This window comes from Papilio xuthus, unplaced genomic scaffold (assembly GCF_000836235.2).
Source record: "Papilio xuthus unplaced genomic scaffold, Pxut_1.1 DF829758.1, whole genome shotgun sequence".
Lineage (NCBI taxonomy): Eukaryota > Metazoa > Arthropoda > Insecta > Lepidoptera > Papilionidae > Papilio > Papilio xuthus.
In genome coordinates this window covers 964,837-982,716 of record NW_013528891.1, presented here as the reverse complement: position 1 = coordinate 982,716, position 17,880 = coordinate 964,837, and the positions used below count along the sequence as shown (strand labels likewise).

The window sequence follows — 17,880 nt, the reverse complement described above, 5'->3', positions numbered from 1 at the left end:
TGGGTACAAATTTATTTTTGACTACTTGTCTACTAGAATATTTATAAGGTGTCAATCAAATAAATCGTGATGGACTAAAATTAAAATTATATTAACGACTTGCCTTGATCATAAATAATTTCAATAGAAGCGATTACGCTTTTATTTATATGAATCATAATTTTATACTTTTAAGAATCTTTAATAAAGAAGTTAAAAGGTAATACGAAGAAAGTAATGGTCGACTATTGCTGTGAGTAATTACATTAGTTTCAAAGACAACCAATTTCAGTGGTTTTTTTTAATAAACGTTATGAGATTTGTAGTAGAACCTCCCGTAGTAGAGGTTCGGAGGTAGGTGTATACCTAATCTTTATCATCATCATCAGCTCACTATACGTCCCCGCCGAGGGATTTGGAGCCTACCCTAAGTTAAGGGTGACTAGGTCATAGTCAACCACGCTGGCCAAGTGCGGGTTGGTTGACTTCACACATATCTTTGAATTACCTAATCTTACTTCTTACTAATATTATAAATGCGAATGTTTAGATGGACGTTTGTTAGAAAGTATCTCCAGAAGGACTGTATAGATCTCGCTGAAATTTGACATAGATTTAGAACATGATCTGGAATAACACATACGTTACTAATGAAGTTTTTAATATCGCGCAGACGGAGTCGCGGGCGACAGCTAGTTAATAATATTTCTTTTACATGACTTTAATTTATTTGAACTTTCTTCACCAGCTAAAGTTAACCTATTTATCTAGACATGAGGTGGGAATTCGTTGTTAGGTCATTAGCCCAGACTGGCTGGTATCCAGGTCCAAGAATAGCTTGGCATCTATGAGGAAATGCAAACTCCGCCTATGACGTTTGCTGTGAATAATCAATGTCTTGTAAAAAGTTGCGAAACATTTTTAGTTAACTTTTATTATATTAAATCCATTTCAAAGACATTTTATAAAAAAATCTTTAAAAATTCGCTTTATTTAAACTTTTCAACGTGTCTTTTTCCTTCTTTCTTCCTAACTATTAATATGCCATCTCTTTCATGTAACGAAATATTACTAAACGTAACGTTAGTTAAGTTATCCTTTTGGTTACAGTGAATGAAACTTAGTCACTTGTTACCAAGATGTTGAGTAATGCGGCTACTACAAAAGGCTACACATCAAAGGAAGACGAAAGGACAAACTACAAAGGACGCCGCTCATTATTTATCCTGTAACATCAATGAATGATAAATTAATTTGTTCGACTATTAACAAGAAGCAAGCGACTTTGAACGACTCTTATAATCTCGATACAAAATATAGCTTCAATTAAAGTTAGTACGAAGTATCATAAGAGATAGATTTTATACCATATCACGGTCAGAGTAATTAAGGAATCACTTAGGATGGTTTAATTAACGGTAATCTATCGATCTGAAGCATTTCGAAATTCAAAACTTCCAAAATATGAACGAGACATTTAAGTTTTAAATATGGCTGCCTTTGTCTAATACTGGCCGTTTTATAAGTTTGATTAAATATATTAAAAAGAAAAACTTCACTCGTTTACTCATTCACTCCAATTGAAATTCGTAATGAAAAGAATCAACCAGTGTAGACAGACAGGGATGACGATATGTTTTCATATAGAAATTTTGGTAGAAACCAACGCTTACATTACTTAGTAATAAACTCGTAAGATTAATTCTAGGTCATTGCCCAGATCTTTAAGATAATATCATAATAACATGTAGGTTGTGGTATGCATTTTTAAGCATATTTTTTTGTATTTTTTTTATAATACAATTTACATCGTAGGTGGAATATAATTTGTTAGTGTAGGATGTGTTTTGCATAAAGCCATCCACAAGTGTTAATGTTGTCAACACTGGATATATCCGGATTTTAACCTAGTTTCATATAAACTTAGACTTAGAATATTGATTACTTATCACTTGCTTAAAACTAAGGCTTGTTTCCGCGGTAACCCTCTCATTCTTTCTCTCTCTCTCTCTCAAGTGCCTCTCTATTTAATGGAGGTTGGCAGTCAGCTCAGTGAACTATTGTCGTTCTTGTGCCTTGTTCTCTCAATAAATATTATCTGATTTTGGTTATATTTCATTAAAAGACTTAGTATTCTAAGCAGAAGTTTCCACAGTCGAAAACACGTCTAGAAACATATCGACGTCCCTATCTTTTAGTTCAAAAATATAGATATCGTCATCCGTACGCGCGGAATTAAAAAACTTAGTAAGAAGCTTATATGTTCTTTCAGACTACGTTCTACGTCTGTCACAAATTTCATCGACATCCGTTGAACCGTACACCAAATACCTTCTAACAAACATCCATCCATTCATCCAAACATTCACATTTATAATATTATTAATATTTAAGTGAAGTAAGGTCGAATTTAGACCAAAGTTTAAACATGACTTAATAAGGTCGATAATAAAAGCAGACTTTCATTGTATTAAGATAAATCTTATAAAAAGTTATACGCTAAGCTTGGTCCGTAAGTTGTTTGTCATAAGGTTGGAATAGTGCTTGACCAATAGCCAACATTTGTCGAGCGTGGGCGAGGCTAAGGAATCCATGATGTCATCCGCACGATGTCAGGGCCTTTACTTAGCTCACTTATATCTTTACTTCTCACGGAATTTATAGACCTTCAAGAATATTTGTTTTGAGTTTATTGACCTTGTGAAGCTACTAGCGATTCGTGAACGACTTTGCTGTTGTTGTGAACGACTTTCTTGCTACTAGCGTTGTAAGACGTGTACTAAGTCGACTTTTTTAAGGTCAAAACATAATTAATCTGTAACTAAGGTATTCAAGATCAGAAATCATACTTATATTATAAATGAGCAAAGCTCAACGTATCTTCTAACGAACATAGGCTACTTGGTAAGTTTTTAATTCTGCTCGGCCAAAGTCGCAGGCAAAAGTTATAGCATATAGATTTTAGTAGTTAAAAAGCAACTCAAGTCCGCTTAGCTACACAAAATTTCAAATACGAGCAGAACCAATCTTTACATCTAGCGTGATATTGTTTACTGCAAACTGTAGACGAAATGCTTTTTTATTTTATTTGCCTGTCAAAATTCTTATGCACCTATTAAAGAGCCCGTTCGTTTTACACAAAAACTTTATTATTCTTTCTCGGTCATCCGATTAGTTTGGACGGATGTTTATTTTGCTTCAACATTTATATTTGAAGGTATGAAAATCGTTACAAAGTCGCGGGCAACTGCTAGCCTTACTAATCTTACTAATATTATAATTGCGTATCAGACGGATGGATGGATGGATGTTTGAAGGTATCTCCGGAACGGCTCAACAGATCTCGATAAAATGTGGCACAGATGTAGAACATAGTCTAGAAGAACACAGAAGTTACTAATTATTATTTTTTTTAATTCCGCGCGGACGGAGGTACGGGCGACTGGTAGTACAACATATTTCTTGATAATCCCCATTTAATAATCTTTAAAAGCTTTTAAGTGGAAATTAAATGTAAGTGGAGCATTATCAGAGTTAGGCCGTTGACTTAATGAAACGGCGAAGTCACGCTCTGGGTATTCACAAAAATAAAAATGCAGTCCCACAAACCGTAACACCAAAAGATGCTTTGGTAATAAAGTCTAAAATAACAATTGTTAATAGTAAACATAACTTGCAGTCTGCGGTCGTTATGATAAAAAAAGAAACAAATCGGACAATAGTAAGACGGTTTGCTGGTGAAATATGGAACGGACATGCGGTGAGGTATCATTAGATGGAGCACAAAGGCTTGAGACATTCGAACTTAATACTAATTTTTTACGATACTTTAAGACGAATTATCTTATAACATTTCTCACTTCTTACTAATCTTACTACTTCTTAATTCTAACTAATATTACAAATGCGAAAGTTTTGATAGATGGATGTTTGTTTGAAGGTATCTCCCGAATGGCTGAACGGACCTCGCTGAAATTTGTCATAGATGTAGAACATAGTCTGGAAGAACACATAGGCTACTTATTAACCTTTTATTTTAATTTAGCGCGGAGGGAGTCGCGGTCGGCAGCTAGTAATATAGTAAATGCTAAAGATAGGATTAGAGTTGCTGTCGAATCCATCCGTGTGGCATTAATAAAACATCCATCTATCTATTCTTACATCCAAACATTCACATTTATAATATTAGTAAGATGAATCAATGTTTGTAACGAGAGCGACTGAACGGATCTACAGTCTGGAAGAAGGCATAGGTCACTAAGTTTTTTTTTAAATTTCACGCGGATAAAGTTATAGACAATAGTTAATCTGTTTTTACATCTTAAATATAACTGCGCACACATTAATGAAGCTAACCTCGTATAGATTATATAATAAAATGTTTTTATAGCAATATAATTGCTAAGCAAATTACATTTTAAATTATCTTATATGACGTCTAGTAATATAGTAGCCGGTTAGAATTCCGAGTCTCACTTGGACGTACAAAACCATAAAATATAATTTTTATAAGAGAAGGGGCAAACGAGCGACGGGAACACCGCGGTGATCAACGAGACCTATTGACATCTGCAACACCAGAGGAACTCCAGATGCGTTGCCTGCCTTTAAAGAAATGGTATTCTGGCTTCTTGACCTTAAGTCGTATTGATTTGGAAAACATACAATCTTTGCAATATAATTCAAAACATAAGACCAAAAGATCAGTCGAAAGATCACAATTCCTAGTTGTAACTTAGGAATGATTTTACATTTTCTAAGCTATGACTGATATGGATTTTCCTGGTTTGTTTTCTTTGCGTTTTGCAAAACAAAAGCGTTACCAACAGTGAACGAATTCTTAGCATCAACTGTACTAAGTCTCCCGCTGGGCGATTAATGTCGGTGAATATTGTACCAAAAAAAAAATTAAAAGACAAAAAAGCGCAAAAGTAATTTAAAAATCAAGATATAAAAAACTGATATAAATTTGAACGATTATCAATAACAGTTGCATCTATTAGAAATGGAATCAAGATCTTTGATTTTTAAAAGACAGGACCAAACAAGATAGCACACATTCCACTTTTCAAATAACAAACAAATAACTTCTATCCTTGCTTACTTGTGTGCTCGTTTTTTTTTTAAAGAAAGACGTAACAATTTTCAGTATCAGCATGACATGCACTTGTGTTATTGTGTTAAAGTGGCAGAGTTTCTTAAGAGTAACGGCTTCTGCCTAGTCCATTTTTCAGTAGTCAAAGTTTTACATCGAATACGGATTAAAGATGTACTAACTCGATATGGAAAGTGAATTAAATCGAATGTCAATCCAAAATTGAAATGGACTGATGTAAAAGGAAATGGTGTTCCATTGCTTGAATTTAAATTTGTTACGAGCGTCATAAGCTTAATGATAAATTGATATGATAAAATGATGAACATGAGTAACATCTAGATTGAAAAATACTATAATAAATATCTTTCAAGGAGAAAGAAATTTTAAATATTGTCTTTATCTCTCTCCCGCGACTCTGTCCGCGTGGAATTAAAAAAAACTTAGTAGCTTATGTATTCATCCAGATTATGTTCTTCTAAATATACTATTCTATTCTGCGGGAGCTACAAGCGATGGACTGGCAGGAGAAGGCGCAAGAGAGACGACTTTGGCGATCTCTTGTGTCGGAGGCCAAGACCCACTTTGGGTCGATGCGCCAGCGGAGTATGTTTTTCTATGCCACATTTCATCGAGATCTATGCAGCCTTTCTGGAGATACCTTCTAACAAACTTTAAAGGTGTTTTAAGTCGAAATGATTTTCTTTATTTTATTACATTAACAATTAGGTTGTTAAGTGAGTTTATTTGAATTTAATGTTAAAGTGAAATTACATTCATGCATGTTCCTGATTGACATTGTTATTTATTGTCAATGGATTTCTTTGGCACATGTCAGTGTTAAAATTGTTGATACAGACATGTTTGATTTCAAACTGATATATAAACACGGCTAAACACTCACGTATATACGTCCGGTGGCGGCACCGACTAGTTTCGAGCCCATCGGGGGCCCTTCATCAGGATGAGTGGTACTGGTATTATTTCGTGGACGCGGCCCGTCGCTCACGAGTGAGTGAGCCGATGGGCTCGAAACTAGTCGGTGCCGCCACCGGAGGTATATACGTGAGTGTTTAGCCGAGTTTATATATCAGATTAGTATAATGTCTCACGAAAGTTTGAATAATTTAATGTTTGATTTTATTAAGTCAGTGATTACAGACTTATAAAAGTAATATTATTTAGATAGATCTGTTATAATTTCTCTTTTCCATTGAATGTAATTTATTAGAGTTTTAAATTTGAATACAATATTTGAAAATATGTTTCTATTTGAAATGTTATGAAGATGATTGGATAATTGAAGACTGGAAACAAGAAAGTTTGCATTCTTTCGTCCCTCACAATGAAACTGTCTCATAATATTGAATTCACGTTTACAATTCACATTAATAACTATTTCTCATATTTCTATTATGTTATTTACTTAAATATTGATTTTAATACATAATAGATAATATAAATCAAAATTTTTTGCAAATAAATATTTGTATGGATGGATAGATATTAGTTAGAAGGTATCTCCAAAACGGCTGCATGGATGTCGCTGAAATTTGGCATAGATGTAGAACATAATATGGAAGAACTTATAGACTAGGTACTAATTAAGATTATTTTTAATTCCGCGCAGATAGAGTCAATCGGCTAGTTAGAACATTTTTCGTGTTTTCTAGTATGTAGGGTTAGACAAAGTGCATTCGCTTCGAAGCGATTCCATCATCATCATCATCAGCTCACTATAAGTCCCCACCGAGGGGCTCAGAGCCTACCCTAACATAAGGGTGTTTAGGCCATAGTCAACCACGCAGGCCCAGTGCGGGTTGGTTGACTTCACACATATCTTTGAATTTCTTCTCAGATATGTGCAAGTTGCATCATGATGTTTTCCTTCACCGTAAGAACGTCGAATAAATGTACATCGGAAATGGAAAACACATTGGTACATGGCGGGATTCGAACCCAGCACTTGCAGATTGCAAGTCAAGTGCTTGACCCCTGAGCCACCGACGCTCTCGAGCGATTCCATAGCGAACTTCAAAATTGTATGAAATCGACGCGTAACAATAACAATCGCATGATTTATGGAAAGTTATTGTCTTATACATTTTTAAGATCGCTATGGAATCGCTTTGAAGCGAATGCATTTTGTCTAACCCCGGTGTATTTATCTTGAATTTGTTTCGTAAACTCTATCTTCTTTCAATTATTTGTCCAGCAATGGTAAAATAATATTTAAGTGTAAATTATGAAAGTCGTGGATCGTGGTGATATCTCGTGATCGCACGATTCTCCTAAACCTAAGGACCACCTCTCACTACTTGGTAGAAATATAACGGTGTTGCTTTAATGTAGTACGGACTTTTTGATTACCAACAACTTATAATACTAATCTGAATCATTTAATTTTTACTTGATTTGGATAAAAATCTAAATAAACATCTGTCTTAATTTAGTACGTCATAATCTTACTAATATAAATGCGAATATTTGGATTTTTGTTTGAAGGTATCTCCAAAACGGCTTAAATGATCTCGCTGAAATAAGATACAGATATAGAACATAGTCTGGAAAACACGTATGCATTTATTAAGTTTTTTTTTAATTCCGCGCAGACGGCGTCGCTGGCAAAAGCTAGTATGTGACAAATTTGTTTCACTGTAATGCCACGTTTGACACAAAATCACATGTTTATCAAAAGCTTTAAAGTAATTTAGTAATTAAATATAAATCTTCACACAACATCGAGAAAAACCTGTATAGTTAAAGCACCTTGTTCAGTTTATTACCACTCTCTACGCCTTTATTTAATTTTACTTTTACATTGAAAGTTGTCTTATAAATAGTGTAAAGGTACCCTTATTTGCGTCGTAATAAAAGCACAGTAGAGATAGTAAAGCCTCCTGACATCAAGCGAAATGTGAAAGAAGTCCGTGATAGCTTAGATAGATGTGAGAAGCAACAACGATTGTTCCAAAGATCAGTCATCTAAGGGTAAGTACACAAATGTCTAATGCGCAGTTCGTGTAGCGTTCGTGAACAGTGCGTGTTCCTTTCATAAACGTTCAACTCACATTGACTTGAACTGTTGAGCTGCGCTTCAACAATTAAATTGACAGTTCACAGCTTTGCGCGATGTGTTACAACTATGCGAGTCGATTAGCCGCGAGTTGTTTGGTAACTCAATGAGAGTTCACAGGTTGAAACTCAATCATAACTATGTAGGTGAACCGATTCACTGATCTACTCCATTTATGTGAGCTTTGAGCTGATCTGGTCATCAAATTTAGTTTTTAACCATGACTATTCTTTGTTACTGCGCAGTTCTCGAATAACACATTCGCCAAATGTAGACGCACCCTATTGTCCGAAAGAGAAAGACATACGGTTTGTGACTTCATTTTGTTTCTCACATATTGTTTCGTATTCATGGATTTTTTTACATTTTACGTGATTTTAAAATGTATTTATTTAACTTGATTATGTAAATAAGTATTGGTAAAGTAAATAATAATTGGTAATTAAATAAAAAACATAATTTGCATTTGGGATTTCACTTCTATTACCTAAGTGTGTGTAAACCTTAACTTATTATGGTAATCGATATTTGTCGTAAACACATGTGTTATGTTTAAGATGGAGAGATGATGTCATCGAAATTGACATCATATCTATAATCGTGATGGATTAAGGCTCCAAAGATAACTTGATATAACTTACTAGCTGTCGTCCGCGACTCTGTCCGCGTGGATATATAAAAAAAACCTAATAAGTAGCCTGTATTCCAGACTATGTTCTATATGTATGCCAAATTTCAGCATGATCCGTTGAGACGTTCTTGAGATATTTTCAAATAAACATCCATCCATTCATAAAAATAATATTGTGAACAAAAAAAATATTTGCTATTTTACAAGTTTGCTAAAATTATCTTGAGGTTTTTAACATTTCCTTTGACCTTTAAATGAAAACGAGAAACAATTCGACATTTACAGTCGTGGAACAATGGGCGAAAACTGACAGGATGTCCTTGTTTAACGGGATGCAACAAAGGTTAGTGCAATCAAATATATTTAAGAAAAAACATACTACAAAAATATAAAAATACAAGTTTTTGGAATGTTTAAAAATATATATACATATTTCTTTTTAGTAAATTCATTTTAATGCTCAAGATTTCGTTGGCTATAAACTGTTCAGTGTTAATAAAATAAATAAAAACTTACGATACAATAATTCGAAATAATTAATCTAATACCTTATTAGAAGCAAGTTTAAGAAAATCTTAAGTTTTTTAGATATTACTAGCTGTCGCCCGCGACTCCGTCCGCGTGGATATATAAAAAACTAAAAATAAAAAAAATGAATAAATAGTATCATATGTCCGTCTCCTGGCTCTAAGCTACCTCTTCACCAATTTTCAGCTATATCGATAAAGCCGTTCTTGAGTTATAAATAGTGTAACTAACACGACTCTCTTTTATATATATACGAGTACATTGGTTAGAATCCTTTGCCGCGAATGGGCGCGCTTTCGTTACTATGTCAAATGTCACACATTTGTGTGAAAAAATGTGTGTTCACATTTTAATAAGGCCGATGCACCGACATAGTGTCAGATTTTTTGCTAACAATACCAAGAATTGAAAAAGAAAACCAGAACAATAACAACATATAAAGGATAATATATGTCGCGTGCAGTAACTGTCACCATATATGGACATATAACGGTGCGGCCTGGTATCTAGGATTCTAGCTAATACTGCACGATTCTATAATAGACAAGGATTTTCCATTAAAATACAACCAATCAAACAAAATCGTAAATCTGAGCCATCATCAGGTCATACATTTCCCGACAATCAAGGCCTATCCTATAATTGTGGTGATTAGGTGATAGTTAAACTTAAGGTTGATTGAATTCACTCGTCCTTAAATTTCAAAACAATTATTTTATTTAATGAGGCCTAATTTTCTCTCCCTCTTTCCACCATTTTATTACAAGGAAAGGAAAGGTAAATATCTCTTTGCGTATCCTCTCCTCCGTAGATTAAAGGTTAGTAACTGCAATTGCGAATTCTATGGGCAGCGGTCGCTTCGCTAGTTTTGGCGAATCAGTCGATTATTCGTTTGCCATCTTGTAATATAAAAAAGGTATCATTGTCACTAGCCACTGATAAAAATTACAGATACAAAATAGTTTAGGTTACCTAATAAAAAATATCAAAGAAATCATTTTTTTTTACGTTTTTTTTTTATAGAATCTGTATATTCCAAGGTACGATGAACCTAATAATAATAATAATGAGTAGACGTTAGATTTAAAAAAAAGAACATAAAAATAGCAGAATTAAGTTATTTTGTTGTTAACGGTACTTAAATTTATTCAGATGCTAGCTGGTATGGACAACGGATAACGTCAGCATGCAAATTTCAACACTTCTATCGCTTTTTATCGACACAAATAATTTAAAAAAAAGAAATGCCAAAAAATGTAATTACATTTCGTTGGCATAAGATTCTAAAGGCTTATAATTAAAAAACGCTTGTTCTTGTCAGCTATGAGTCACCCACTGCGGGGCATAGGCCTCCCTTAAAAATCGCCACGATGACCGGTGCTTTGCTACCTGCACCCAGGACACTCCCGCAACCTTGACCAGGTCATCGGTCCATCTTGCGGAAGGCTTGCCCACACCGCGTAAATAAAACGCTATCGTAATTGTTTTGATGAACAATATTTACTGATTTGTTTTTTTTTTAGTTAAAATATTTCTGGTACAAACTAACATATTTGTATGTCTTTATCATTCATATATCAACGTAATACAGCAATCAATAGGATTAAAATGAATATTAGTCGTAGTATCATATATCAGCATTCACTTTCTCAGATGCCCTTTTGCTTTCTACACGTATCTTGCTTATCAGCACGGAACACCCACTTTCCATTACAACAAGGAACATTCAAAGAAAATACGCCTTAAGACATCGCTTGAAAACCTTTTCAATGAAACACTTTTGTAAAGAAGTCATTAACATAGAAACAAGTCCAATGTATGCACCGTACAGTATTCAAGTTTCGTGGAAGGATAGAGATTTTACTTTTTATTAAAGAATGGGAAGTAAATTTCACAATATCCGGGATTGGACTACTATTGCCAGCGTTGAACAACTTTTTCGCATGGCACAGGACAGGGATTCGCTGAGCTGACGGCTAACCTCCAGTAATGGAGAAGCATTAGAAGAAGATCCTGTTTCTGAACATCCTGTCCTATCTGTTAATTAAAGGTAAGCATCATCCAGTACCTTTTTTATGGTATTACAGATGCTTGAAGGCAACAGTCACTTCACATAGCATCAAGTGCAATGGCCCATTTACCACAATTTATTAAGAAAAATGAATATAGGAAAATGGGGCTATGAAAATTGGAGACTATCGAAGGACCATTTTAGTTATCTGCAGGTCAGCTGATAGTTATCATGTAAATACTAATCATGTACTATAGACAGAACAAGTGTAGCAGGTACCGGACGACGGGCCGGTAACGCACGGCTGGTCGCCGCCTGTTATGCGCGTGCGCACCTGCCGCGCTTCCTGTGCGCCATCTTAATAGACCACGCCTTGTGCCTCTGCGATACACTTTCTTTATTCAACTACAGATAAAACTGCGAAGAGATTTAAAGATATACGTGACGTATATTCGCAGTGGTGCAGTGATTGACTTAAGTCTGATCACTTCTACTTTTTTGGTTTAGGTTCGAGCCTCAAGAAGACGTATTTTGACGACACACAATGACTCATTTTTAAAAGAATAAATAAAAACCTAGATGTTATTCGAATTTATCAAAAAATAATAATTACAAGCAATAAGGAAGAAAACAGAGTAAACACAAATAAAATCAGAACACCAATATTATTAAAATAATAGAGGTCAATATGCGGATATGTGAAGGTAATAATCAAAACAAAATGATTTACACTAAAATCGTCTTTTTAAAACAATGGAAAAACAAAAGAAGTTCTTAAGAACAATTTAAAGCTGATCCTTTAAAACTAAAATTTTGAACCCCAAATAATGTTTACATTTGAACTAAAGTCTAGATTCCAGACCCATTAATATTCTTAAATACTAAGTTTAAGTTTCCAGACAACGCTAAGTTATAAAGTTCTCAGACGATAAAACATATGGAAAATAACAGTTGAAAAGTTTGTTCCGACATACTTAACGCAAAACTCCGTCCAGTGGTGTATGAATGTAAAATGCACAAAGGTAAGGGACCTTATAAATCTTTGAATAAACGTGAATTTCTGAGACTGACATCCAAACGTTTAAAATATTTTGTTATATCTGTCTCAGAAACCAACGGTAATTTAGTAATACGTTTAAGTCTAACTACAATTTAAATAATGTAAGTTTTACTTAACATCTTACTAATATTATAAATGCGAATGTTTAGATGGATGGATGGATGTTTGAAGGTATGGAAATGCTGGAATTTGGCATAGATGTAAAACATATAGTGGAAGAACACATAGGCTGCTAATTAATTTTGTTTTTAATTCCGCGCAAACGGAGTCGCGAACAACAGCTAGTGCAAATATAAAAATTTTGATCTCAACTTTTACGATCACGTTTGTCCTCGTTAAATATTGTAAGAAACATTTTACTTCTGCGACAATAAAAGCAATTTAGTGGTGTAGCAGACCGTAATACCACATGCAGTTAAGAAAAATACTGGAATTAGGTAATTAAGACGACATATGTATGATTCCAGTAAAGAATTGTATAGAAACTTTAAAGGGAACTTTACAGAGTTCACGAATTTTTAATATAATGATTGAAGTCAACAATTTCTGGCCCAATATTTATTACTCTGATTAGCAATTAACGTGAACTTGGAAATAGTAATTAATTATTTTTTTTTATTTCAAAAGGTGGCAAACAAGCAAGCGGTCACCTGAAATCGCTGAGATAGCGAAGTGACCGTTGCCCATAGACATACGCATTTGCATATGGGTTGCCTACCTTTAATCGACGTAGGAGGGGATGCACAGAAAGAAATTATTTACCCTTTCCATCCAACCTTTCATCGGGAAAGTCCACTTCCACCTCCCATCCTTTCCTTATAAGAAAATGGGTGGGAAGGGAAAGAGGACTAAATTAGGCCTCCGGGACGCACACTCATCAGACGAAACGCGAAACGATGTATAGATATTTGTTACAAGGTATTCCCAGAACGGCTGTATCTCACTGAAACTTGTCATAAATGTAGAACACAGTCAGGAAGAACACACTACTAATTAAGTTTTAAATTCCGCGCAGACGGAGTAGTATACTGCTAATATGATTTAAAAATAAGACAAAACATCAAATTTATCAACTAATTCTGACACAATGACATTCAGCCAAAATTATAGGAATGAAAATTATTCAATAAAAAGTATTTACCTTGAAATAAGAATTTAAACTAGAATTGCTAACGTCAACATTATAATGGCGAACGATATACAACAATGTTTCCCAGGCGATGCAATCTGTACAATACAGCGTGAGACTCCAGTCTCGGAAATTGCGAGGCCATTTGCAAACACAAATTTGAATTTAGAAAACCGTTTGGATGGAATATATTTATGTGAATTTCATTTGTTTTATATTGTCATCTCTGTTCTTTATAAAAGAAATAAGAAGGAGGACAATAAAGAACAACTTTACTCACAAGAGTACTTTTACAAGGCTCTGCCTTCTAAAATATTGTTTTCTTTATATGTATAACGACAGAGGACTCTCATCGTATTTAGATAATGCTTGGAAATCTAGTAAAAGGATTAAGTAATTTGTTTGAACAAAATACTAGTAATTTAATTTAATCTATACTAATATTATAAAGCGGAAGTGTTTGTTTGTTTAAACGCGCTAATCTCAGGAACTACTGGTCCGATTTGAAAAATTCTTTTTTTGTTGTTGGATAGTCCATTTATAGAGGAAGGCTTTAAGCTATATAACATTACGCTGCGATCAATAGTTTTTTTTAATTCCGCGAAAACGGAGTCGTAGGCGACAGTTAGTTAATAAAGCAGGCGTGAGTCGAGTTGAACTCAGTTGACATTAATCTCAGTTATTTCAAGAGGTGAACTTTAAACGTCAAACGACTATAACTAAGAATATAGATTATAAAACAAGATTCTGTTATAGAATTGAAATATTTATATGTCTATGAACGATGTCAGAGAATATCTATCAGTTCAGTTTGAATGATAAGTTAGATGTATGCAATATTTTCTTTAATTTATATCTTTAAATGAGCATTTCGTGTATACATAATATATAAGTGTCAATAGCCTAATGGTTAAGGGTACGGATTTTCGATCACCAGGTCGGGGGTTCGAATCCCGCCATTCGACTATTGTCGTGAACCATATCCTAGCACAAGCATAATCTCGGAATCGGCTCCAACGATTTTCATAAAATATAGTATATAGGGGGTTTCGGGGGCGATAAATCGATCTAGCTAGGAATCATTTTTAGAAAATGTCTTTTTATTCGTGTTTTATCGATAATCAACTTAAACATAAACTTAACTTTTCTATCGGTAAGATCGAAAAATATTATTCATATTTCATCATTTTATTAGTAATTCGTACTTAAATATAATTTCCAAAAAACACAATTTAAAAAAAAATACCGGTCATCCAGGTACTGTATTTAATAGTAACAAAGATATTTTTGTTAAAGAATTCTAACCACGATCTGAAACCACAGGATTGTGTAAATTAATGCCTGCATATTACATCTATTATTGGAGAAAAAAACATAGATTTGCATTACATAAAACAAAACTAAATAAAAGTGTAAACAATTACTCATTTTTGCGTTTCTGACAGTGGGTTTTTGTTTTAAATATTAGCAGATTTTTGTGTAAATAATATTTCTTTAATCATTCCAAATAAGCTCTAGGCTTGTGCTAGGATATGGTTTACGACAATAGTCGAATGTCGGGATTCGAACCCCCGACCTCGTGGTCGGAAATCCGTATACTAAACCATTAGGCTATTGACGCTTTTGACGGTTTCCGAGTCCAAATTCAGTTTAAGAAATATTATCTCTGTTTTGTCAGAGATATAATGACAAGGATATGATACAGAGATTTAGGTCTCAGAAACTCACAGTTAGTAATTTATCTCTTAAAATCGCAAGCGATATAAAATTACGCGACTTTATATTCATGCATATTTAAAGGTAGAATAATTGACGTAAAGTAAGATTTAAATGTTATTCTCGAGTCAGTCAGCCTTGCATGGTCGTTTGCACCTATTAGCACAATTGGAATTGATTAAGATGCAAAATTAACCAGACAGAAAAAGTAAGACGTAGTATTGAAGATCGTGGCTGATTGTCTATGTTTTTTTTTTACTTTCAAATTAAATAACAGTATTCCAAATTTTGCGAAATATTTTAATAAAGTTTATTAAGGTTTTTATCTAGTAATAGTTCCTAAAGAAGACAATAAAATGTTCAGGCATACAAAACTTATAATCTTACTAATATTATAAATGCATATGTTTGCATAGATGTTTGTTACAAAAATGTTGTCCAGAACGACTGCATGGTTTTTTTTTACGTTTTATAGCCAGCGCTTGACCACGATCCCACCTGGTGTTAGTGGAGATTTGGTCGAAACATGGTACGCGCTAACTTAGTAAGTGCCTATTTACTCTACTTTTGAAGGTCCCAACATCATATTTGGACAGAAAAACAGAGGCTGGCAACTTGTTCCAATCCTTTGCGGTACGCACAAGGAACGATCCTTCGAATCGCTTCGTTCGAACGCGCGGTACCTCTACCACAAAAGGATGGATTCCCGCCGTATACCTGAACGTCCGGTGGTAAAATGGTGATGGGAGAATTATCTTGAGTAATTTTTTATTTTTTTATTTCGCTGAAATTTGACATAGATGTAGAACATAGTCTAGAAGAACACATAGCTTACTAATATTTTATTTAATTCCGCGCGGAATTTTAAAGATAAACTTATTGATTTTTACTTCTGTACCATTAATCAGCAGTCAATAACAATGTAGTCGAAAATGGCACACTACGTTGAACATTGGTGTGACATAATCAGTGATGACGTCATCAAGGCTGTATAGGTCAACAGTCGTGCGCGCCTCGATTCAGCCATTAGCATAGAAATAAACTACAATGAGCCATAGGCAATGCGCAAGCGCAACCACTTTCAGCCAACGAATATAGATAATCGTAAATTTAAATTAACACATTTATCGCTGAATTAAAATTCAAGTTAAAAACGAGCTTTGTTAAAACATACAGAACTAAACTAAGGATGTAACAATTTAAATTACTGACAACGAAACGAATAAACCAATCCAGAGGATTCCTAAAACATCATCATCAGCTCGGAGCCTACTCTAAGTTAAGGGTGATTAGGCCATAGTCAACCACGCTGGCCAAGTACGCGGGTTAGTTGACTTCACACATATCTTTTGAATTTCTCCTCAGATATGTGCAGCATCACGATGTTTTCCTTCATCGTAAGAACGTCGGATAAATGTACATATGTAAATCGGAAATCGAAAAAACATGGTACATGGCGAGATTCGAACCCAGGACCTGAAGATTGCAAGTCAAGTGCTTGACCCTTGAGCCACCGACGCTCCATACTAAAACATACTGCAAACTAAATGAAATCAAACATAGAGATTACTTAGAGACACACGACATTAACTAATTTAAAATGAATCTATCCTAAGCATTACTAAAGCTAAATGTCGTTTGTACAATAGCAACAAAGAAAATCTTAAGTACGAACTGAATCCAAGGACCAAAGCTGAAAGGCTTAAGATGATGATTGTAAGTGTAGAACAGGAATACTTGACAGAAATAAATCTACTTTTAAGATAATTCTGTACATATAGGGTCGATGCTGCGTTTTGAAGTGGCTCTTGAAGGTATAAAGTTAGCATAACGGAACATTTTAATCTTATGACTATTGAAGCATTGTCTAAAATTATCTGACATTCGTCTGAATGATAGCGTATCATGTTTTTTTCTGAATTCATTATCAAAAGAAAGTATGCAGTATGCAATTTTATCATAAGATATCTGAATTTTTTCCAAATAGATTGTGATGGATGACAATCTTAAACAAATGTCAACATAAATAAAATAACCGATGGGTTTCTGAGATGGAAATCTCTGTATTAAACATATCGTAATCCCTAGCATATTTGACAAGAGATAACAATATGTTTTAAACGGGAATTTCAGTCTCAGAAACCCACGGTAAAACAGACAAAATAATTGTTTCAACTCTACATAAAAGACTATGTACGTATAATTACTGAAGTCACATAAACTATAGCGTAACAAAATTGGTCAATTATATAAATGAACCGATATTAACTTCAAACATGTAATTTAAATCTATGAGATCTGAATATTTAAAATTACAAATGAGAAATTGGACTATGGCTTAGTCACCTCTAATTTATGATAGGCTCCGAGCCCTTCAGTGGGGACGTATAGTAGGCTGATGATGAAACTATACTATTATCGTTAGATTTAATGTAGGTAATTTAGCACTACAACTTTCCCTGCCTGGTCGCAGAACCAGAGGCAGACCCAAAACGAGATGGAAAGATGTAATAGTAAAAGAGATGAGTGAAAGCCAAGTCTCAGAAGATGTCATGAACAGAGCGAACTGGAAGGGACAGATTGGGACAAGCTGACCCCACCACTTTGTGGGATGCATCCTAGACAGAGAGAGACTTTTACTAGCATTTAATAAGT

At 34.2% G+C, this 17,880-nt stretch overlaps 1 protein-coding gene across 1 annotated transcript in view; it reads right to left on the bottom strand.

Annotated features, from left to right (window-relative positions):
* shot (dystonin-like protein short stop) overlaps positions 1-17,880 on the bottom strand; it is a 151,978-nt gene that overhangs the window by 99,787 nt on the left and 34,311 nt on the right. The gene's annotated exons all lie outside the window — the stretch shown is intronic.